We start from the raw sequence: 24,872 nt of genomic DNA on the forward strand, positions 1-24,872 counted from the left end.
GTTTTAACCAAATGGGGGTTTTTTTTTTTTAAATCAAATAAAAGTGGCCTAAATATCATTTTTTCCTTGAAAAATATCATATTGGTTTATTATTAGCCAAAATTTTTCATTTTTACCACATTTTATATTCTTGGAGTACATTCTGATGGTATATCTTTAAATAGTATAAGTGGTTTTTTTCAAAAAGTCTCATAAAAGTGGCCTGAATATATATATTTTTTTTTCATATAAAGTATCTTAGTTATTTAAAGTTACATACAGAAGACAAAATTTCTCATTCTTACCACATTTTTTAACCTTTGGCTACATTTTGATGCTCTATATCTTAAGCAAATTCATGAATAAGGATTGCATCACACATCTAGATGTAGTGGTGTATTATCTCTCACAGGATTTCTTTTTCCCTTCACAAAGAAGCAGAAACAGTAGTGACACCATCATGCTAGGGGCAGGTGGTACTATAATCCAATAAAGACACCAGCTGCTCTTAAAGGACAAAGACTAGTGTACTAGTAGTTACACATTACCTCACAGACATTTTAATTTTCTTTCCCATAAGAAGTAAGACATCTCCTACTGTATATCTCCCAGTCTTAATATTCAATAGTTTTTTTTTAATACTTTCATCGTTAAACCCAGTTAATCAAGGTTCTACTATATAGTAGTAACAAATTTGTGAAAAATAATCAGCTATGTACAAAGTGATTATAATTAAAGTTTTGATTCCAAAAACTGTACAATATACACAACTACTGGTCAGAATGACTTGAAAATATGCATGGATACTCCTGAAGCAATGGAAATTTCTGTGGCAAAAGAAAAAAGTGCAAGTAGATGATGCTGTACTTGGCCAGCAGTATAATCTATTTTGTGCAACTACATCATTTCAGCACTTCCACAGCATCAATGTGTGGATAGAACAACTATCAAGATGCACATTGTAATACCAGCAAAGCAGCTGCTTAAGACCCATTTCGACAATAACAGGATGCATCTTAACCCTTGCAACCTCTGACTGTGGGGGAGCATCTCAAAATGTTGTGATGCCCTTGGTGAATTGCAATCTCCAGCACATCCCGTATATGTTAGAAGTTCCTCAGGAATATTAACATGGGGGCACGTTTGGTTTAATAAAGGTGAATTGCAAGTGCATCCACATCATGACCATGGCATATTCTGATCTGTTATTGAACAAGAATTTTTGTGTTTTCACCTCATAGCCAGAACACGGTGGACAACATATTTAACATTTCTTGAGTAAGTTGTAGTTATTTGTTCAATTACTTCATTTTTTGTGATGTTTCCATGAATTATGAAATCGTGCAATACTATAATTATCTTTTTGCCATGACTGGCTATAGTTTCCATTCTGTGAGCAAATTTTCATGTTGGATGATGTAATTTGTTTTATATTTTTAAATATTTCCCCACCACCCCTTTGCCAAATAAAATTTCATTTCTTCAGGAATATTCATGTCAATTTTCAAGTCATTCTGACAATCGTTCTTTTTTACAGTGTTTTGAAATCAGAACCTTAGTTACAATCACCCTGTATATCGTAAATCATCACTAATTAATCTTCATTATTTATACTTCATTCAATACATTATATTCACCTAATTTTTGTTATCGTTTTTGCAAAATAGTTTTCTAATTAAGCATACTGAAAGTAACTGGAGAAAAAACATCTTTATGTTATATGAATAATAACATTAAAAGAATTTTTTCGAACACGAAGTAATCTATTGAGTTAAGCAAAAAATAATTAAATTGCAAAAGTTGGTTTTTTTTTTAAATCTAACAAATATTTATTGATTAATTAAATATGGGAATAGTGTTAATTACATAACGATTGAAAATTCTGATGATCCCTATGAGTATTTACATTTGCTGTTCAATGATGAACTTTTAGACTTTATTGTGCAAGAAACAAAATCGCTATGCAGAACAGTTCTTCGAAACGGCTGAACTGTCTCCATCATCCCGTGCACTGAAATGGCAAGACACTAACAGGAATGAGATGAATCGATTCATTTCTTTATTGTTATTGAAAGGGATGGTTCAAAAGCCCACCGAAAGATAGTTTTGTTCGAAGTGACCAATGCTTTCAACTCTTTTCTTTGGCCAGGTCATGAGTGGTGAACGATACTCACTGCTCATGAAATTTCTTCACTTTGAGAACAATGAAGCAGGTTATGCAAAAATGCACCCTCAACCTAAATTGAGAAAAATCTATGATATGTATCGAAAAATTGTGAAGAATTTCCAACCCGCTTACCCCCCCGTCAGCAATTTCAGTGGATGAGACTTTGTTAGGTTATCAAGGGGCTTACCAGGATGGAAGCAGTATATACCAACTGCCGCTGTGGTGGTCGAGTGATCATAGTGACGGACTCGCATCGCGGGGATCCGGGTTCGAGCCCCACTGTCACGACAGTGGTGGTCGGCTGAAGTTGGTTTTCTGTGGTTCCCAACTTCGAGGCGCAAATGCAAATGCGAGCCGATCTCCCTGTTAAAACGTCTCACCACAGAGAGCAACAGGCCTACAAACAGTACAAATATTCAGTCACCACACATCACTCACTTCACTTCTGAGATATAGATGGCAGCACTGAAAAATCATACACAATGCTAGATACGCACTCAGACTGTTAGGTACACACACAATTCCGGCACAACTCACTAGGTAGTAAATTGCCTATGGCAATAGACCTGAGTTGTGCTCGGTTTAAAAAAAAAAAAAAAGTATATACCAACTAAACGCTCCAGATTTGGAATAAAAATGATCCAACTTTGAGAATCGAAAGCGGATACATCTGGAATTCTCTGGTGTACACAGGGAAGGATACTGTTTTTTGTGATGAATACTGTTTTTTGTGATGAATACTGTCACTATGGCTTAGCAATAAAAGTTGTTTTGACACTAAGCCATGACTTGTTAGGAAAAGGCCATGTAATCGTGACAAATAACTTTTATACGCCCCTGAATTGGCAGAGATACTGATAAAACAAAGGACTGACACCTATGGAAACTATGAGAATCAACAGGAAAGAACTTCATCCTGCCCTGAAGACCAAAAAACTGAAGAAAGGCCAGTTCATAGCGTTCCAAAAAGGAAAGATGCTAGCCATAAAGTGGCAAGATAAAAAACCCTATGCATGCTGAGCACGGTCCACAACATGGATTTCAAAGTGGAAAGGTTTACAAGAAACCCATTCTGGTAGTGGACTACAATTCTACTATGGGAGGTGTAGACCTTTCAGACCAGTGTCTGTCATACTATAATATTGCAAGAAATCAACAACGGAAATATTACAAAAAATATTTTGTTATCTACTAAATCAAACTGTATAGAATTCTTTTGTTCTATTTAAAAAGAATGGTAGAACATCAAAACAGGTAGATTTCAGGATGCGTTTGGTTGAAAGACTGCTAGAAATTATCTGGTAATATGATTAAACCAATATCTAACAGAGGCGTAGCTTTGGATCCACTGGCGAATGTAACGAGATTGGCGGCAAGACATTTTCCTTCTTACGTGGAAAGTACCGTACCGCAAAAATCTCACAAAAACAAGTCTCACAAAAATTACCCTGTACGAAAATGTGTAGTGTGTGCTAACAAAACCATTGAGAAAGGAAAACGTGTTCAGAGAGAAACTAGGTTTCAATGCAGTCAATGCAACGTTGGGTTATTCCTTGTAGACTATTTCAAAATGTATCACACGGTTAAGTTTTATTGATTATGAGTTATTAATTAAGTTATAAATAAGTAAGCTATATCAGTCAAAGTAATGAGTCATGTAAGAACCGATTTATCCAACTTCTCTTGGTAATTTAAAACTTCATTAACCGATGTCAGGTTTTTAATGTTCTCTAGATATAAACTTCAAGATAACTTTTCGGAGGGAAAAATGAACTGGCTTCCACTGGGAATCGAACCCTGGTTCTCTTGATTCTGTCAAGTGCACTAGTTAATGCACAGGCTTTTCCTTATCTTCATGTATTGGTGTGTATGTGCTGAGTAGAAACATTGTAGCTTCATCAACTTCAGCAATAAGGCTACAAAAGGTGTGATAGTAGATACAGACTACAATATCTATTCGATGCTTACAATGCGTGAAAAGAGAAGGCAAAGTTCATGTTACCGCAGTACATTGGTTAGTGCTGTTGCTCGGATTACAAGAAGACTGTGGTTTGATTATCGGAAGAGGCCAGCTCATTTTCTATTCCGATACCTAGTCTTGGCATATCCGGAAAGTCCCTCTCTGATAAACAGTCGGTTATCTATAAATTTGGATTAATCAACACAGGCTATGTTAGGTTGGATGATCAAGATTCTATTGTATATAACATATATATAGTATTATTTTACATTCATATTTTTGTCATGTGTACTTGAATTTCTCTTCTAAGAAAACCAGACCAATTCAATATTATTGATGTAAATCCGCGATTGCTTAACTAAATTACTTAAAAATGCACCATATAACTGAATTTTTACTTGATTACTGCAATCAATGTAAATCAAAACAATTCATTTATATTTTAATTTTTTTTTTCTCATGTCGATGTAAATTTACACTTTCAGATTGTTTGAATTTATACACATAATTTAGAATTCCATTATATTGTAGAAATTAGCCTATCACTTTGTGTGAATTTGTTTTATTTTGTATATATGTATATTCCTACAAAAATTTTCAAATTTTTGTGTTAATTAATGTTAAATTAGAGGCCATAATATGCAAAACTTGGATATTTTGAGCATTGAGAACAAAAGAAATGTTTTTTTTTTTTTTTAAATTCCAACTCAGTACTAATTTTCGTTACAAAGTTCCCTTCCTCCTTTCAGCTCCATTTAAAAGTGAGTAAGTGGTCTGAGAGATAGGTGTTGCTGTATATAAGTGGCGTGGTGTTGAACGTCCAAGAAGGCGTCCCCACGCAAGATTGATTGAGGAGATCAGGAAAGTTGGCTGGAGTCAACCGGATGGCTAAAGCATCTGACAAAGCAGAATGGAAAAATTTAGAGACCTTCATCCAGCAGTGGATTGGAAATGGTTGTTGTTGATGATGATATATAGGTTATAACTTGGTGGTGCCATGAATTAACTTTACTTTGACCGAATGGTGTCAGCACATAGTTTCCCAAACATTTTGTTCCATAGCAATTTACCTTCATCAGCAATTTTTCTTTCTCATCATCCCCCAACTCAAGTGAACACAGGATTCTATGTTAAGACCTTAGCTTCTATCCCCCCCCCCCCAGATCATTCCATTGCCCACCAGGGGGCGATTTTCCCAACTTTGGGAACACTTGTTAGCCTAGGCCCCCCCCCCCCGGCTGGAGCCTGGCAGCCCCACCCTTGTGGAGCCATGGGTGTTAGACGTGGTGTTTAAGATGAACACAGCCCATGTCATGTTAGAAAAGCAGAGGAAAATTAGAAATTTTTGCTTCTCTGCATGCTTCACATTATGTCTCGCTCAGGTATTGGACTGCATTGTGTATGCATAGCTGACCGATGACTGCCTAAACTTCCAGACTCTATTGATTACAATCCCAACTATCAACATGTTCCTGAAATAATGAAAAAATGAGTTCCTTCTGCATAATTTTTCCAACAGTGGTCATGACCCCTTCAAGATTCACGGCTGTAACTCGAAAAGTTTATAAGTTGGGGAGCAACTGCATAAAATTTTTTTGATGGACGGCAAATTTTTTTTTGCACCAAGTCACTAAATTCCTTATCCCGGCCCTTTCCATATACATTTGAGATTTTTCGAACTCTCAAAAAAATTTTGTTTCCAAGACATTTGGCTATAGCTAGCTGCAAAGTTATGTGAAGGTTTTTTTTTCAAGAGTGTCGAAAAAAGTGCTTCCAAAGCAAACAAAAGTAAAATTTTAATTCTATTTACCTTTAAGCAAGAGTTTGTTTTATTATAATGTAAAGGAAAATACTTTCATGCATGATTTAATGACATGAATTTCAACATTATATTTCCACTGTTTTCATTCATATCAACAGACTGGAATAAATACGTAAATGAGAAGGAGGATGTTAAAAAAAATCCTTGAGCACTTTTGCTTGCTAATAAACAATATTAATTCTTTGAAAAAAGTAGGAGTCATATTCATTGATGAATAAATTTTGTGAATGGACATAATAAAACAATCAATATACTTGACATATAATATCATACCTTTTAACACAATAGAGTGACACAGACACTGCAAAATTTCTATATTAATTTAAATGAGGGTTCTCCAATCCATGAGAAATTGCTAAGGATGTGTTGTAGAGCAAAGATAAAATTAGAGTGGAAATACTAAGTGGAAATATAAACAAAGTAAGCTGCCTGCCAGTATGGTTTTTGCTTCATTGGTGCCACCAAAATTTCAAGGCAGACACAAGGCTGCAAAAATTGAAAATCATTTCAAGCACCAGCCAAATTTTTTGGGAGAGCCCCAATCATATTTTTTAATATAAAAATAAATATAGTGTCCAAAATAATGTTTTATTCAACTTCTCCAGCACTTACTGACCTTCATGTTAGTAGATACACAGACATAAATTCCAGAAATTTTGTGATCATGCATAGAAAAGTTTAGGTGCCAATAACTTTATTTTGCCATGGAGACTTGGCGCTTGGGATTTGTCAAGCCTTGGGTAAATAAAATAAACACATCTAAACATGAACATGTGCACTTGTGTGCAATGCCAGGCCTCCCTTACAACACTGTTGATGCATCTTGATTTCTACAGTGATGAAATGGTGGCAAGTCTCCACAATATTCACAAAGTGCTTTTGTGCACGACTTATGTGTACTAATACAACTAAAGATTATGTTATAATTAAAAATAAAATGTACAGCATATTTAAAGATTGATAACCATTAATAAGGGTTTTCTCCTCTCATTCTAATTTCTGGTAAATCAACATTTGAAGATGCCGATAAAAATTAGTGAATCCCAGAAAAGTTCTATTTTTGAAATGCTGTGATTTCTAATAAATGTGCTACAAATAAATTGTGATTATAGTAACTTTCTATGAACAAATGTGTTTGGAATAAAATGTTTTTGTATGACAAAATCATGTGTGCAAGTTCTGTGATTTAATTCATGTTTCTATTAATTAACTGAAATAAAGTGTGTGTGTGTGTGTGTGTGTGTGTGTATATATATATATATAAAAACGTCCTCTCCACTTCTCAATACAAGATTAATCGAAAGACTGTGGAAATGAAGATCTCCGTAATCTTCATCTCCACAAATAACCAGTCTTTCGATGAATCTTGTATTGACAAGTGGAGAGGACGTTTCTATATGCATATGGCCATCTGGTTGGCCTTTGTCATTCACGAGCTATTAGTTGGTTGTTGACGCGTCCATGTACGGTGCCTTTCAACATATATATACGCTCCAAGGTTGAAATATTCTATCTGCTTCCATAGCTTAGATGGTAGAGCACTCGTCCGGCAAGCGAGAGACCGGGGTTCGAGTCCCCGTGGGGGCAGTGATGAATTTTCTTCCTTGTAATCTTCATCTCCACAAATAACCAGTCTTTCGATTAATTTTGTATTCAAGTGTTTGCTTCTACATAAGACTTGCTTGCACTAACAAACATACTTTAAAGAAGGAATTGAAATGTTTGGGGTTGTGTTTAACTGAAAATGGGTGGAATGTTTGTGACGGTACAGAATTTTCCCAAACTTTTAAATGTCAAACAACTTCAACAGTTTTTAGGTCTGATCAGGTGGTATCGTCAGTCCATTGACAAGTTTGCCGAGAAGACTCTTGGATTGTTAAAGAAAGGGAAAAAGTTTTGGTGGGATTCTACTTTTTCTCAGCAGTCAGCCTTTCAAGTTAAAAGAGGCTTTGGTTAAGGCTCCTGTGCTTACAACCAGGAATTGGTTGTATCCACTTATAATTTATACTGACGCTAGTAGAGGTGGATTGGGAGCTATCTTACACCAAGTTGAACCTGGAGATAAGCGTTCATTGGTTTATACCAGTTAAGCATTGAATATTGAAGAAAATAATTTTTCTGTTACCGAACAAAAGGCTCTTTCAGTAGTGTGGTCCTGTCAAAGATTCCATGATCGGTTTTCAGGACAAAAGGTAACAATAGCGACTGATCATAATGTGGGATATTTGTTTTATTAAACTACGTTACATGATTAATACAATAATAAAATACAAAATGTTGATGTTCTTGGAGACCGGGATTGGGTGGCCATTCTCGCTGTTAATGACCTATGTTCTGCCTGGGTGTTGCCATCATCTCCTCAGTTATACTGTTCTTTTTCTGGTGTTGCCAGATACCCTACATATACCCCTCCCCCATTTCAATAGTTAAATTCCTCGTGAAATCTCAGAGGGGATTTCCTCTTACGCTCTGATCTCCTAAAAAATCCATCAGGTGAAGGTGCTTGTTGCTCTTTGTCATCATCATCATCAAGATGTGGGATAGACTCTGTGGGTTGTTCATGATTTTCCCTGAGGCATGTTGAATGTTCAAGCCGAGACGTTTCTTCAGGTGATTGATCGCAAAGTTCATGTTGATCAAGTTGGCTTTTTCTTCTTTCTTTCTCAAATGATCTGCATGAACATGTTGACTATCTGCATTTATATAGGACAAAGGACCTGTTCGGTGCTGTATGACCGGATTTCCATAGAGGACTTGTTCCTCTGCATAACCATACTTTGTCACCAGTGTTGAATTCCCCTGTACTGTGATCTTTTATCATGGTACAGTTTGGACTTTAGGCTTGGTACATTGTTTAAATGATCTGGTTTCAGCCTGTCAAATACAGTACACAGTTCTCTGTTGAGGTACAGTTTAGCTGGAGTGGCATTTGTGGCACAGTGTACAGTTGCACAATAATTGAACAAGAAGACTTATAGTTGGTGTTCTTGGTCTTCAAACTGATTCTATGTTTTTCTGAATCTTGTCTCGAAAGTGTGAAATACTCGCTCTGCTAAACCATTGCTTCTGGAACTGTATGAAGTTGTTCTGAAATGTTTGACTCCATTTCTGTTACAAAACTCTCTGAATTCAGATGGTGTGAATTGTGGTCAGACACAATTATGCAACAAATTCCATATGAAGCGAACAGCTTTCGGAAATATTAAATCACATGAGCTGATGTGTAACTTGTTTTAGCTTGAATACTTATAGCGATCGAGAATGAGAGTCAATGAATAAAAGCCAGTTATCACCATTCAGCTTTACTAAGTCTATGTGTACTCGGTTCCAAGGTTTACCTGCGTTATTCCATAACAATAGAGGTGATTCACAAATTTTTGGATGGTTTATGTTATAGTCCAAGCATGTTTTAGCCATATGTTCTATGCCACGGTCAATGCATGGCCACCATTCTAGTTACTGATTTCATTGACACAATGCCAGCATGGCTTTCATGAATTTTTTCTATCACACAGTTCTTCCCCTTGTTTGGTATTACAATGCCAAACAAAAAATTATAATCCCTTGTTCATAAGACAATTCATGTTGTTTCTCATAAAATGGATAAGGACAGGACGGTCGGCATACAGTCTGCGGATTTGGACAGGTTCTAGCGATCCAGTTTGCTCTTCTGTGGCCATCCACGTTCTGTGTACAGAATAATTTTGCTTAGAACAGGATCTTTTTCTGTTTGGGATTTGAGAATTCTTCGTGTTAGAAAGAGCTTGTTTATTGTATGGTTCACAATTCTGTAGACAGCTGCAATACTCTCAAAATCACTGATGCTTTTTTCCAAGCAAAGGTAGTCGAGATAATGCATCAGGAACACACATTTCTTTGCCAGACAGATGTTTGATTTCATAATCAAAAGCACTCAGAGTGATAGCCTATCTTGTTAACCTTGAAGCAGCCAAATGAGGTACTTCCTTATCATTACCAAGAATGCGTTCAAGCGGTTTGTGGTCGCTCTGTATAGTGAAATGATTGCCTATCAGGTACTTGTAAAACTTTTGCAGTTCAAACATAATGGCTAAGGCCTCTCGATCAATAGTGGAACAGTTCTTTTCTGCCTGATTTAGAGTTCTGGAAGCAGCGGCAACTATTTTCAGTTCACCATCGACATGATGTTGGATCACAGCTCCCAAACCTCTGGTTGAAACATCACAAGACATTGCAATTGGTTTTGCTAGATCAAAATGTACTAGCAGTATATCAGATGATATTTGCTCAGATATTTTCAAAGGATCGTTGATGAACCTTGCTCCATTTCCAACTTCTTGACAAATCTACTGTAATAGTTCACTGAACCTAAAAAAGGTCTTAGTTCTGGAACATTTGTTGGTGCAGGTAACTCACAGAGAGAGAGAGAGCTTTTATTCTGTTGCTATCAGGCAGAATACCAACCATTCTTGTTCATTTTATGTCTCAAGAATTTGATCTTATTTGAAAAGCTGTAATTTTGACTGTTGCATCTTCAATAGGTTGGTCAGGGAATGCCAACAGTTATTTTGATTTAGACAATCTTGGTTTCCTGATTTGCTTGACCCAGTGTCATACTGAAATTTGATATGATGATGATATTTGTTCACAAAGACATATATTTCATGCCTTTTTTCATCTTGGTTGGCACGAAAAATGTTATCCACAAACTCTGTGTTTCCAGATTTCACACACACTTTCTGGAAATGGCTTTTTCTAGAACATGCTTTGCACAGAGCATTTTCAGCTTTACATTTCTCCCCTTTCTCGTGGTTTACTCCTCTGCAATGGATGCACATTTTTCGTTTGTTGATACGAAACTTCGCCTTCTTTCCCTCATGATCGGGCAGCATCGCAATCTCCTTCGGCTTGTTTACCTTTTGATTTCGCAGTGTTATCGCGGACGGTTGTATAGTAGCAAGCAGGGGCGTAGCCAGAAATTTTGCTCGGGGGGGGGGGGGACCAAAGTGACAGAACAATGGATTTGGCCATCTTTTTCCCTTTTTTCGGTCATTTTCTCACATTTCTGGGGGGGGGACCAGACCCCCAAGTCCCCTCCCCTCGCTACGCCCTTGGTAGCAAGCACATGTTCTGGCTTGATCATGGATTTGACAGCTGCTCAGTTCAATAGAGCGGGTTCGTAGTTGGCAGCTGATTTCTCTACTTCGTTGAGTGTTGCAGCTTTGTCAGCGTGTTTGTGGAATAAATAATCTCTGATTCATGAATCGTTCATTCCGAGAATGAGTTGACCCCATAAACGCTCATCCAAATTAGTTTTGAACTTGCAGTTCATGGCTAATGTTTGCAGAGCTGATACATACTTTTTGACTGTTTTTCCACTGTGGCTATAGCGTTGCGTAAACTCCATTCACTTCACATGTATGTTCGTAGCCAGCTTGTACTAAGAGAGCAGAAATTCCTTGATCTCAGCATATGGTTTTTCATCCAATGCTGGACAGGATCAAAATTATCGTTTTCCAATTTAAAAAGGTGTGGTACCATGCGTCAGAAAATAAGATCATGCATATCAGCATCATCTGATTCGGAAAAAACGTGCAATTCCAGTTCAAAATGATGAATATAATAGTGTGTGTGATCTTTTCTGAAAATAAACTCACTGAAGTGAAACTTTGTCAGATTATGTTGAGTTGCTGTTTTGTTCTGGTCAGTTCATGCTGTTCGGTCGCCATCTTGTTCGTTCTTCTCCTCATCACCAGAAATTTGGACATCCATTTTTTAAACTGCGTTACATAATTAATATAATAATAAAATACAAAATGTCAATGTTCTGGGATCGGGTGGCCGTTCTGCCAAGGTGTTGACATCATCTTCCCAGTAACACTGTTTTTTCTGGTATTACCAGATGCCCTACAAGTTACGTGGCTTCTAGAGCAGTGTTTCTCCACCGCCGGGCCGTGACATCAATCATACCAGGACGCCGAAAATACATTCATTACCCTTTCATTTTTCAAAGCATTTCCACGAATAACTAATTGGTTTATACGACAAATACAGGAAACTGGCTTGAAAGGAGATATCAATGTTTCAGGAAAGGAGATATCGGTGTTTCAGGAAAGGAGATATCAATGTTTCAGGAAAGGAAAATTCATCTCTGCCCTCACGAAGTCAGACACACTGGGTCCCCGTGAGGGAGAAGTGACGTCTTTCATCATATACTGCTATCTGGTGGCCCTGATGTCATTTGCGAGCTATTAGTAGAATGTTGCCACCATCCATTGCACTGAGCCATTCAGCATATACATACGCTCTAAGGAGAGGAAATTCTGTCTGTCTTCATAGCTTAGTTGGTAGAGTACTCGTCCGGCAAATGAGAGACCGGGGTCCCCGTGAGGGCAGAGATGAATTTTGCTTTCCTGAAACATTGATATCTCCTCACTTAGCCAGTTTCCTGTATCTGTCGTATTAATTAACAAGGGAGAATGACGTCTTTCGTCATAATTGGTTTATTTCACTATTATGGAACATATTGTTCAAATTTTTCAGTCTAAAAATTGTACAGGAGGAAAGATGAAAAACCTTCCTATAATTCCAGAAAAAAAGCTTCCAACCACAATAGTAAATTATAAGAATTTGGTGGATCCCTCCTCTTCCCCTATCGCACTGAAAATCCTTCGTTTTGTTGCAAGGCCCCCAAGGAAGGGAAACGTGTCTCTAGTGTGTTCTCCCTCTCCTCAAAACTACCATTTTCAATTGTATTTTTTTTTCCGTTTCAAAATTTTGAGTATCCATCATCATGAAACCCGCATAATACAGCGGGTGGGAGGTGGGGGAGTTTCTCTATACTCTCCGTCCCTTTCCCCCGAAAATATCCAACTGCTTCAGGGCTCTCTGTTGACAATGACAACCAGATGACCCTGTTGTTTACATGTTCACGGTTTGTCATTATCGGCACCACAGAAAATGTCCTGAAAACAATAATACCATGGGAAAATTTGGTATCTGTAGAATTCCTTGGAGACTGGAAAAACATCTGTGCTACTCGCCAGTGACCAAGCCACATGACTTCAAAGGAGTGATTGGGAATTTCCGGAAATAGAAAACCATTTTCGACTATTGGACTCATTGCCCATTATTTATGGTCAGTGGTAAAAACCTCCAGTAGTCCTATTATAAAGATTTAGTATGTGTTCTCAGAAATGAATGAAATATTTTACATATGCATGGCGAATGTCAGCGGCTAATCAGTGAAGCACCTGCTGTATACAGAAAATAGTGTTTTGAATCGGTCATCAAGGTGCGCACATAACTACTGGTGATAATTCGAATACTGTTTTCTTTGCAAGAACGCAGTCAATTACGTTGCGAGAGTTTCCGTTTTGATTTTGTTCCCAGTGTCGTATTTTTCATTTGTTCAAATGATGGGTTCACAAATCTAAATTTTTGTTTAAAAATAGAGAAAAGTTTTCATGTTTTGGAGTAGAAAAATCACGTACTCAAAGTTTTGAAATTTATTAAGTTACACTATTTAACATAAACATTTATTGTGAATATACGAAAAGAGTTGTTTCGCCAAAAACTGAACAATTTTTTGCTCTTTAGCGGACTTTTATGATGAGTTACAATATAGACAATTTTTTTATATCATTACCTTCTTTCTAGCTAAGATTAAATACAAAGCTCAATCGTAAACCATATTTTACACTAAGTTATTAAAAAAAGTGTTGATAAATAAGTGTTACATCGATGTCAGCACAAATAAATTTAATGAAAACTTTGTATTTTGCACACCATGCAAAATTAGTCTATAAAATTGAATATTAAGACCTTTCGTTTGATTTGAGATCAATTGAATTTTCTAATGAGGCAGAGGGGGGCACCGAATTGAAAGCATTGAGGGGGCTGAAAGTCGTCATTTGTTCCGTATATACAGGCTCAAGCCCTTATGCAGGAGAGGGAGTGGTACTTTGCATTGTATATTAATTAACTATTGGGGAGCTCAAACAGCCTCAGTACCCAGGGGGTGAACTATCTCTGCGGTCCTTAGCCGAAAAAAAGTAGTTAAGCCCCGATTTGTCCTTAGATGGCCAGTAGTTCGACTTTTCGATACTATCTCTAAGCTAAGGACTTTTTTTTAGTAGTTACTTAGGACCGCTGCTAAGGACTGCCTAGCACCAGTCCTAAAGCAGCAAGAAAAGTAGTTCACGGCGGCCATCTTGGAAAAGAGGAAATTTTGCCTCTGGCCGCGAGCTCTCGCTGTGATATTTAGCGATGAAATATGCTGGCTTTTTTTCGAATTAAAAAAATTTTTTACGATAATAATGACAGACATAACTTGGATTATATCTTCGGTGTCATCAAAGTTGAAGTGATTCATCGTTATATCCTCCAAAACCTGCTGTAGTATACATACGTGTATGTTGACATCGGCGATCGAAGCCACGACGAAGTGCTAGCATGTTCATTACTGAGGTAAGAATTATTTTATTGCTATCAAACTATACAAGAAGAGTGTTAGAGATATTATTAATATTTTTTTGCTCGGTAAATGCGTTATTTAAAAATATAAATGGACATAATGTCACGCAATCAATAGGGCAGTGGATCCCACTTGGTAATGCTGGAAAAATATCAAATAGCCCATGTATATTTTGGGTTGTATTGAAAATATTTACATGGCGAATGAAAGATGAATCTTCAATTACGATAATATCAAATTGAAATTTTACATTCTATGTTTTTTGCTACATTAATTTTTTTTTAATGAAAAATTATGTCTAAATGAATTGAGCACATGCGTAAATAAATAATAACAAATACAATTCATTGATAATAAATTATAGCACCTAAATGACAAAAATTTTAATTAATTTTTTTGTGATGAGTAATGGTGAAATTGAAATAAAGCATGGTAAAAATTGGCAGTAATGTTAAATATTAAATTTTGTAAAACTCATGCACTAAATTTAGTGTAAAGGATTAAAATATAGATTTGATATTTTGAACTGTTCAAATGAACAATATTGTAATACTTAGTGAAAGTTAAATTTTCAGAAAAAAATCATATGCTACTACTTTAAAAATTGCACTCTGTAACTCGCTCTGAGATGAATATTTAATAAGGAATCATTATATTGTTTTGTTGATATAAAAAATGAAGTTCGTACAATGGGACTAAAAAACAAAGTTTTAATTTCACGCACAGTTTTTAGTGTTGAGGTATATATATATTATAATGAAAGGAAGCAGATTAGTGTTTGAAACATATTACTACTTCAGTATTTGGGTTATGGCCTTGCTGTGTGTGTTCAAATTGAATTTTTTGCCAAAAATTGTTTTTGATTTTGTGTGTATGGGTAGCGACAGAAAAAAAATTTCCATGTCGAATACTTAAGAACTTTAAAATATAACATTTTGAGATGTTATGGAACTGAAACTTTTAACATTTAAACTTTTAACAAGCATTTATTTTTTAACGATGTTGTTAGTAAACAGCTGATATATTGTATATACATTTGTGAGATTTTTCTAACTCTTGAAAAATTTTGTTTCCCAGGAAATTGGCTGTAGGTAGCTACGAAGTTATGTGAAGGTTTTCAAAGTTACCAAACAATTATACCAGAGCAAACAAAAGGTAATTTTAATTCTTTGTATTGGACTTTGAGCAACAGTTTCCATTATTATTTTCATGTAAAATAAAATATTTCCATGCATGATTTAATGACATAAATTTTAACATTGTGTCGCATCATTTTCACTGATTTCATTTGTATCAACAACCCTAGTGGAACAAATACAGTCGAACCCCCGATTTAATGCCACCATCCCACCCAAAGAATTTTGGTGTTATATCAGATCGCAGACATAACAGTGTTTCGGAGAGGTTGTATTACATAAATTCACATATTTATTAAGAAATTTTGTATTTCAGTGTCTTATTTATGTTGCACCATGATTAAAATAACCTATTTCATACACATTCAATTTTAAGTTGAGAAAATTCATAAAAATTGTAAACTGTACAATCACTTGAATATTTCTCAATCTAAAACTTAACAGAAATATACTTCCCTCTGAAATTATTGTAATTTCAGCAACTCATTTTATGTGTGCAAAAACAAAATAAGCAGGGGGGGGGGGAAGGTGGCATTGTTTTTAGTCCATACCATATTGGGTTTTCTCGAGAAATATCTTGCTATGAGTAATTTTCTTTATAATCATAATTTTTTCAGATACTATTGAAAGAACAACTCTTTTTGACATAATTGAATTGAGCAAATTAAGATAGATTTCTTAATGGCTACCTGTACCACTCAAAATTTGACCAGTGCAAGTAAAAACATGTATACTGTTGAAAAACCTGTCTTGGCTATATAAATGAGAGGGAGGACATTAAAAAAAACCTTCAGAAGCTTTGCTAACTGAAAAGCAATATTAATTCTTTGAAAAACGTGTTATATTTACTGATGAGCAAATTTTGTGAATGGAAATATTAAAACAATATGTTTGACGACAAATAATAATATACTTTTTAACTAGTAAGACCATACAACACTGCAAAATTTCTATGTTAATTTAAATAGGGTTCCCTGATCCACAAGAGGTTGCTAAGGATGTGTTTTAGAGCGAAGCTGAAAGTAAAGTGAAAATTTGAAGTTACCTGCGTGCCAATAGGTTTTTTCACTTCATCTGTCTGACCAAAATTTTAGGGTAGAACCATGGCTCGAAAAATTGAAAAACATTTTAGGTGCCGGCCAAATTTCTTGGCAGCCAAGCATATTTTTAGGAGAAATAATCCAAAGTAAAAACAAATTATATTCAACTTTTTTAGCACTTGGTGATGATCTTCACATATTGGAAGATGCAGGACATAAACTCCAAATATTTTGTGATCTGCATAGAAAATTTTAGGTGTCAGTATGATTTTCTTTTTTGCAATGTTGGCTCCTAAGATTTGTGAAGCCCTAGGTAAATACATCTAGACATGAACAAGTGCATCTGTGTGCAATGCCAGGCCTCCCTTGTAAAACACAGTTGATGCATTTTGGATCCTACTGTGATAAAATGGTGGCGAGTCAACAAAGTGCTATTGTGCATGAATTATCTCTACTTATGCAAATAAAGACTGTTATAATTTGAAATCAAATATACAGTACATTTAAAGATTGATAAGCATAATAAAGGTGTTTTTTTCTTCCTCTTTCTAATTTCAGGTAAATCAACATTTGAAGATGCAAATGAAAATTAATGAATCTCAAAAAATTATATTCTTGAAGGATGCGATTTCTAAGAAAAGTACAACAAATAAATTGTGATTATGATAACTTTCTATGAATATATGTTTGAAATAAAATGTTCTTGTATGACAAATCACGTGTGCAAGTTGTTATTCAATTCATGTTTCTATTAATCAACTTCAATCAATCATTCATCTTCTAATCAACTGAAATGAAATATACGATCAAATGAAAGTTATCAGGTGAAGTTATTTGTTGGAAGCTAAATATGAAACAGATAAATTGATGAAAGATCTTTAATATAGAAGTATATTTCTTTTAAATATTGAAGTATTCACTTGCATTAACAGGTAAGTGCTCATTCATAGAGAATCATGTTCTGATAATATTTTTTAATACTGAGGAGAAACCCATAGTTTAAAATACAGAACTACAATACGCAGCAAGGCAGTTAATTCTTTTAATTATAAATTATCAATAATTTATTATTTTAATTGCTCCAGAAAGAATTTGCAATTCGTTGTTTCAATGAATTTAAAAGGAATAAAAATGGATAATAAAAAATCATTTAACAAATTGGTTTTTAAAAAAAAGTAGCACTCAATATTAAAAACAGTATTCAGCTGGGGCCTCAAGTACGGCTCCCGAGGTGAATAGGGGGCCCAAAAATCTATAATTATTTTGCATAATAACCCTTTCAAGAAGAGCCCCCCCCCCTCAAAAAAAAAAAAGGGAAAGTCTGCCCTGAAAAGGCACATTACGGCCATAGGCTCAACTAGTGCCGGTAACCTTAATTTAAAATCTTACATTTTGTTGTAAGAATTTTTTTTTTCAAATTTTGATTTCATCAGTATGCGACCCACTTATATGCAGCTGGGGTCCCATATACTCGCTTCTTCAAGCATCCAAAAGTGGGGTCCATGAGCTCGAACAAGAAAAATACTTTGACTAAGTCCCAAGATGAAAAATGCAACGTCCTCATACGGTTACAAAATAATTAAACTAGCCAGCGATATTAGAGTAAATAAAATTGCAAAACACGGGTGACAAAAAAATGTATGGCGAGTCCTTCGGAAAAAAAAAGTTTGTTTACAACATGTTTGTTTGTAAACATGAAATCGCTGCCACAACCCACTGCGGAAAAACGATTGTTAAATAATTAGTAGTAGTTGTAGGCTTCAAACGGCATCCCGATTGGTTAGAGATCTGTTACTCTCGAAACCAAAAATTTTCTCCCCCTCTAACTACTGTTTCACGTCACGTGACCTTAAGGACTGGTAGTACATAGTACCTCTTAACTACTAGTAGTTGAAGCGGTCCTTAGCTTCAGTCCTCCGACCGGTAGTTCATTAGGACTAGTAGTTACTAAGGACTGCAGAGATAGTTCACCCCCAGGTTCTGGCACCTAAGCAAAGAGAATGTTTACTGCAGTTGCTGATGAAATGCTTCGCTTATGTTTTGACTTTTGCACGTTATTATTATTAATACATTACCGAAAATAAATTACATCACTCCGTAAAATAATAATGGATTCAATTCCTTAAAAAAATTCATTCACTAATTAAAGTGATTTAAATTATTTAATCAATTAATTAAAATAGTTGAAATTAATTAATTAAAAGGATTTAAATTAATTAAAATTGTTTAAATTAATGAATTAAAGGGGTTTTAATTAATTAATCAAATAAATTACAGTAGCTTGCAATTAAAATGTAATTGGTTGTTTATCAATTATTCTCTTATGAACGAGTAAGCTATTCTAGACCGGGCCGTAGACTCATAGAAATTTGATTCACCAGGCCGCAGTTCCAAGAAGGTTGAGAACCACTGTTCTAGAGGCATGGAGGTTGGAGGGAAGGCTTGCTAGGTGGGCTTTGATATTGCAAGAATTTCCCTTGGTCTGTGAATTTAGACAAGGTAGTGGTATGCGGGGCTCAGATGCACTGTCATATAGGAAATCAATCTGGAGGATGTACTTTCTGGAAAGTTGTTCCAGACTTTACATATGGAAAACTAGAAAAGGCACAAAGACAAGAGTTTACCGATATGTTCTCTCATTTTTCCAGTGAGAAACCGTATAAGTCATACGGTCATAAGTATGTTGTGAAAAATGACAAGTTGTATTTTAATGTTGCTGAGGAAAAAAATGCACGATTCCCACAAGTTGTAGATCGGAGTATCTACATGAGTTACATGATCATAGGCATACGCAGAATTTTCTCAACAGGGGGTTCAATTTTTTTTTTCTTCTCGGGGGGGGGGGGCGTGTTACATTTTTTCCTTGAAAATAACACTATAATCTCGGCTTGGGGGGTTAGAACCCCAAACCCCCCTCCTCTGCATACGCAATGTACATGATCACCCTACTGCTAGCCATATGGGTGTTAATAGAACCTACCTATGTTGTAAGATTCAATGATATTTGGTCTGGTATGCAGAAATTTGTTAAGTCATGTGTTCTTGCTTGTCAATGTAAAATGTGTAAATACGGTAATGTACAACAGTATGGTGTCATGCAGAGCTCCAAGGCAGAATTTCCGGGTGAGTTAGTAGGGCTGGACATTATGGGGCCTTTTCCTTTTCGGGTCGAGGTAACTTGTACGTTCAGGTTATTGTAGATTATTTTTTAAATTGGGTTGAAATGTACCCTTTAAGAAGAGCTATAGCCAATGTGGTTGCTAAAAAACTTGTTCACAAGTTTTGCTGTAGGTATGGATTCCCAAAATATTTGTTTTGCACAATGGTACTGTATTTTTGTTTCCCATTTACTAAAAGAGATTTATGAAGTTTTAGAAATAAAGCAGAGATTGACTACCACCTTCCACCCCAAAAGTAATTTAACAGAAAGGATAAATAAGGTGATAAAACAAATGATTACCTGTTATGTGGGAAGAAATCATGTGCAATGGGATCGTAGTTGTCTTTTTTTAGGTTAACTATTCGAACTGCCATGTCCAGGGACGCTGGAAACAAAAAATGATTGGTGTTGTTCAAAGTTTGTGAGACATTTCTCAGTATGGGTCATGACAATAACATATATTTCCCATTGACCATAAGTCCTTTTTTGAACTGGAATGTCCCATTTTTTTATCCCAAATCTTTGATATCAGTGATGTCTACTTTTATGGGAAAAGTTAGATTTTCGCCTCAGTAAAATATGGTAAATCTATGGATGTCTGCCTCAAGATGATCAAAAATTTAAAGTTTTTTTAAAATAAATTCAAATATCAACAGAGGTTATATACAATCTTTATGTGAATTTTTTTCTATTTCAGTTTATTTTAAATCCTTTTTGAAGGTTAGTGATCCAAATTTATCAGGGAGAGATACCCGTGCCCCCCTCACATGGGGGAGGGGGCTGACAGGGCCCCAGGACCTTTTATATTTTTATTTCCTTTCAGATATGTCCCATAGGAGAAAACAGAGGACATTTTAACATCAGTCCCAGCAATTTGTATGCGTATCAGCGGATATATATCTTCAACTAGGTATTTCTATTTTTTTTAACAATACACATGTACAACTAACCCTGGGAAAAAACGAGAGCAAAGAAAAAAACAATGTACAAGGGGCCCGCTCTTCGCTGACAGTCCTTCTCAGACAAAGGAAGAAAAGACATTGTGATGATCGTTCAATGAAGGCTACTGACACAACCGCAGTATTTCCTTACACCAGCAAGGACACTAGTATTGGGTGTTTTTGTGTAGAAGCCATAATGTCTGGATTTTATGAAAATTGGCATGAACAGATGCATTCCACAGTGAAATGCCTGTGGGTGCAGATAAAGCGTGTGACCGCTCCCCCTACATCCTAGAACATGGCCCCTAGGCTGCAATCTTCAGCGGACCCTCTCTATAGTGAATACATAGTGTGGAAAAACAAAAATGATGAAAATGGTAGCTCTACCCTCGTGGGCAGATCATGATACGGCGACAGTTTTGCTATAAGCTTTTGTATACGATATACAGTGGATCCCACTGCAACGATTTCCTGCTTAGCATTACTTACTTTCCTGATATAGACTCTTATTACTAATACTTATCAAGATTCCTAGTTTGAAGTGTTTTCCTGCAAAAAAGTAGGGTACAAAATAACGGTTGTGGAATGATGTGTGTACTGAATCTTGCTCACGGTCAACTCCAGCTAAAGCAGAAAGCCTTCACTCACAATCTTTTCGATGCCAGGACATCATCACATTTTGGCATTCTCTCCCTGACCAACACCAGCTGGAACACACTAGCTGGATCTAGCTGGTGTTGGCTGTACTGTCTTGAGGACACATCTCCCTACAAAACTTCCATTCAGAGACGATATTATTGGATTGGTTGGACCAAAAAATTTTTATGGTTCACATCTGGCAAAATGCAGTTATTAGACTGTTCGAAATCTTTTAGTAAGTTAGTTGAACGTGGAGTGTGCACATAAAGAATTACAATTTTTTACACATTGATAAATCCTCAAGATGGTTTCTTGTAGCCCAAAAGAACAGTAAGCAACATCAAAAATGTACACTTTTGATAAATTTTAATTTTGAGCATCTCAAGTTAACTATAAAAAATCTACGGCTGAAGAGTTATGGCTGTGCTTTGAGGCCAGTTGTGATGTTTGTTGAATTGTGTTTCCAGGGCCACAACTAAATAGAGGGGGAAAGCAGGTGGGTCTGGTGCCCTATATGGTGGACCAGAGGGGTGTAAATTTGATACTTCAATCTCTCTTTCAACATTACACGGGGGCACCAAAATGCGTGCTTGCCCGATTGACCAAGCATCTAGTTGCTGCTCTGTGTGTTTCATAAAGTGTGAAACACTTATATTTAATAGGGCATATCTACAAATTAACAGAATTGTCAAGCTAGTGTTAGTTGAATAGAAGTGAACATAAATATTTTTATTATTTCAGTTCCGTTTTGCAGGCTAAGGCCAATAAAATTAGTTAGTATTATTACTTCCACTTACTCTTTAATTAAATAAATTCATTTATTCTCTTTTTAATGTGTATGGTGGCATAACAAAATCACTGTTTTATCCATAAAAGTATTGTATAGAAAATTTACGTAAAAGGAATAATCTGATTTTCTAAATCAAAGGAAAATTGAACGTTTGGATAGGAATTTTGTTTGTGTAAAACACGTTTCAAAGTGGTTCGTTATGTAGTGCATCCGTTAGAATAGAGTTCGTTATTTAGTTATTCTACAGTAATTTTTTACGTTGTAGTATGAATTAGGGTTTCTCTCTCGGTATCCCTCATCTAAAATGCAACCAGAAATCTGAATTCTTTTCCTGGTATCCCGGAAAAAGAATGCTGTTGAATCAATCACATTTCTGTACTGAACTAGACATACCTAAGTAATGTTCATCACTAGAAGTATGCATTTTAGAAGCTGCAATCATTAAATTTTGAATAAAATTAATTGTATTAATAGACAAATTATTAAATTATGCACAGTGTATTTAACCAGTTTTGCGTCATTGACGAGATATCTAGTCAATCTCTCTCTTGCCCCTTATTTTAACATTGACAAGCCCAGACATTTTGTAATGTTGAAAAAATGTCCAGTAATTTCACAGATAATGAGAATCTGGAATAAATAAGCAACTTGAATTCAGTCTCTATTTTTCATTCATTTGAATTCATTCATTAACTAGTAGTCCACCACTAATAGGTTGCTATAAGGTCAGGACTTGAAACCTTTTTGCAACGGCAAATATCTTTGTTTCAAAACTAAGTGAATGGAATATTTTTTTAAACATAAAATGTATAATAATCTCTCACTTGAGTGTCTGTGCAAGGGAACAAAGAAAATGCAGAAGTGGGAGAAGCATATAAGTGAATAGCATTATACAGTCGAATCCCATTATAATGAACTCCAACAGACTGGAGAAATCACTTCATTATGACACAATTTCGTTATAAAGGAATTCCAGGTTTTTGTATTGTTACAATGTAAACTTATCAGAGGGATTAAAAAGTTTTCGTTAAAACAAGATTTTTGCTGTAGCAGTATTTATTAAAACTGGATTCGACTGTTATATCTTTGACCAGGAGTGTAGAAAATCCTCTCATAACCGAGAGAAATATATAAGCAAGAGATCACTGTACACAGCTGAAATTGTTTAAAGGATTGTTCTATAAATATTCAAATTACTCTGAAAGGAAAAAAAAATATTTTTCTGCAGTTAAGTAAATTTTTACTTAATGAAATGTGTTTTATATATAAAATTATATTATTTCCAACAATATTGTAGAACAGTTCGTGCGGCGATAGTTTTTCTAAATAATGAGAGTATTATAGTGTAATCATTTAATTATACTAATTTATTAATCGCACCTATTACTAAATGTATTTTAGGCTAAAATCACTATTAGCAACTTGCGAGATACATTCACTTGTTTTGAAGTCAAACCTTTGGTGAGAAGAGAACAAATTATTTCTACTAATCAATGTATTAGTTATTTAATTTTTTGAAGTAACAAATCAATTTAACACATAATTATTAATGATATTAGTTAACAAACTTTATATATTAACACACACAACATTGTAATATTATTAATTTATCTGCTACTAAATACCTCTAAATTTACTTCAATTGCTACTGTTTACAGCAACTGAATCCCGGGAAATTCCAAGGATCCTGGGGATTTGAGTATTCTAATTCCTGCTTTCCCGGGATTGAGAAAAACCTGGGAAAGGTTTATCCTTAGTATGAGTATACTTGTTTGATGAACAATGGAACTACAGAGATGCGGTGGATATCTTATTTGAGAGAAACTAAGAATAAATTTCACACTATGTATATTAATAATGAAACCATAGTGATCTTGATATAACGACATTCTGCAGACAAAGAGAAATATCATAGTAGAGGTATTATCGTTAAATCAATAGACTTTGACATTGAATACCGACCATCAGGACCACAACTAGATGCTTGATCAGCTGAGGCAAGCACACATTTTGGCACCCCCTTTAATGTTGAGCAAGAGGTTAAGAGGTGAAATTTGCTTCCCCCCACTGGCCAGAGTCCGGTGAAAGAGAAACTCTTGCTTCCCCCCTCAACTATCCCAATTGTGATACTGCCGACCATGGATCACTGGAAACTTCCATACTATAAAAATAGTTCACTGCACAGCACTTTCAAATACTACGCAGAAAGTACCTTCAAGGCAACTTCATACACTTTCAAAAGGTAGGTAGTGCAAAATGCTAATGTGAACACGCTCTGGAGAACAAAAATGGTTGAAGAATTTAAAAATATATAGCATGGATTTTGAGCGAAATATAAAAAAATAATTCTTTGTATATTCAAATTCTATAAAACAATATTGTTATAGAGGGATTTATCGTAGTAAAGGATATCACTGTATCAAGAGTTGAACATTGCACTAGGCAATATCATGGTAGAGGCATTTATCATTGAATGTCATTGTAGCGAGGTTTCACTGTATATACAAACTCTGTAGCGTACATAGGATTTTCTTATGGGGGTGGGGGCACTCACTCAACATCTTTTTCCTTCCAGAAAGAGGTTCTGTTTTTTTCTACTGCAAAAATACACCACGATCTTGGCTCAAAGGGGAGCAGCAAAATATCCTAGCCTAGGGGCCTGGCACTAGCATGTAGGGGGCCATGGAGATATCCTCGGCTCCTCCCACAAAGTTTAGTTCTGCGCACGTCCCTGAGCCTGCGTAGTGTATATGTAAGCCTATTAATGTTATACATATGCTCAA

General features: G+C 35.6%; 1 protein-coding gene and 1 non-coding gene across 10 annotated transcripts in view; one reads left to right on the forward strand and one right to left on the reverse strand.

Annotated features, from left to right (window-relative positions):
* cnc (NFE2 like bZIP transcription factor cap-n-collar) overlaps positions 1–24,872 on the reverse strand; it is a 662,445-nt gene that overhangs the window by 597,227 nt on the left and 40,346 nt on the right. The window contains exon 2 of one of the 9 annotated variants that reach the window (XM_089239519.1): positions 20,020–20,104. The exons of the other annotated variants lie outside the window; for them this stretch is intronic. The gene's annotated coding sequence lies outside the window, so the exon portion shown is untranslated. The remainder of the gene's footprint in view (positions 1–20,019; positions 20,105–24,872) is intronic. 9 annotated transcript variants of the gene reach the window in all.
* Positions 7,444–7,515, forward strand: TRNAA-GGC (transfer RNA alanine (anticodon GGC)). Its single transcript has one exon. It is a non-coding gene; the product is annotated as a tRNA-Ala (tRNA).

Source organism: Pholcus phalangioides, unplaced genomic scaffold (assembly GCF_987345545.1).
Source record: "Pholcus phalangioides strain wild (caught in Gottingen) unplaced genomic scaffold, Ppha-v1.0 ptg000011l_1, whole genome shotgun sequence".
Classification (NCBI taxonomy): domain Eukaryota; kingdom Metazoa; phylum Arthropoda; class Arachnida; order Araneae; family Pholcidae; genus Pholcus; species Pholcus phalangioides.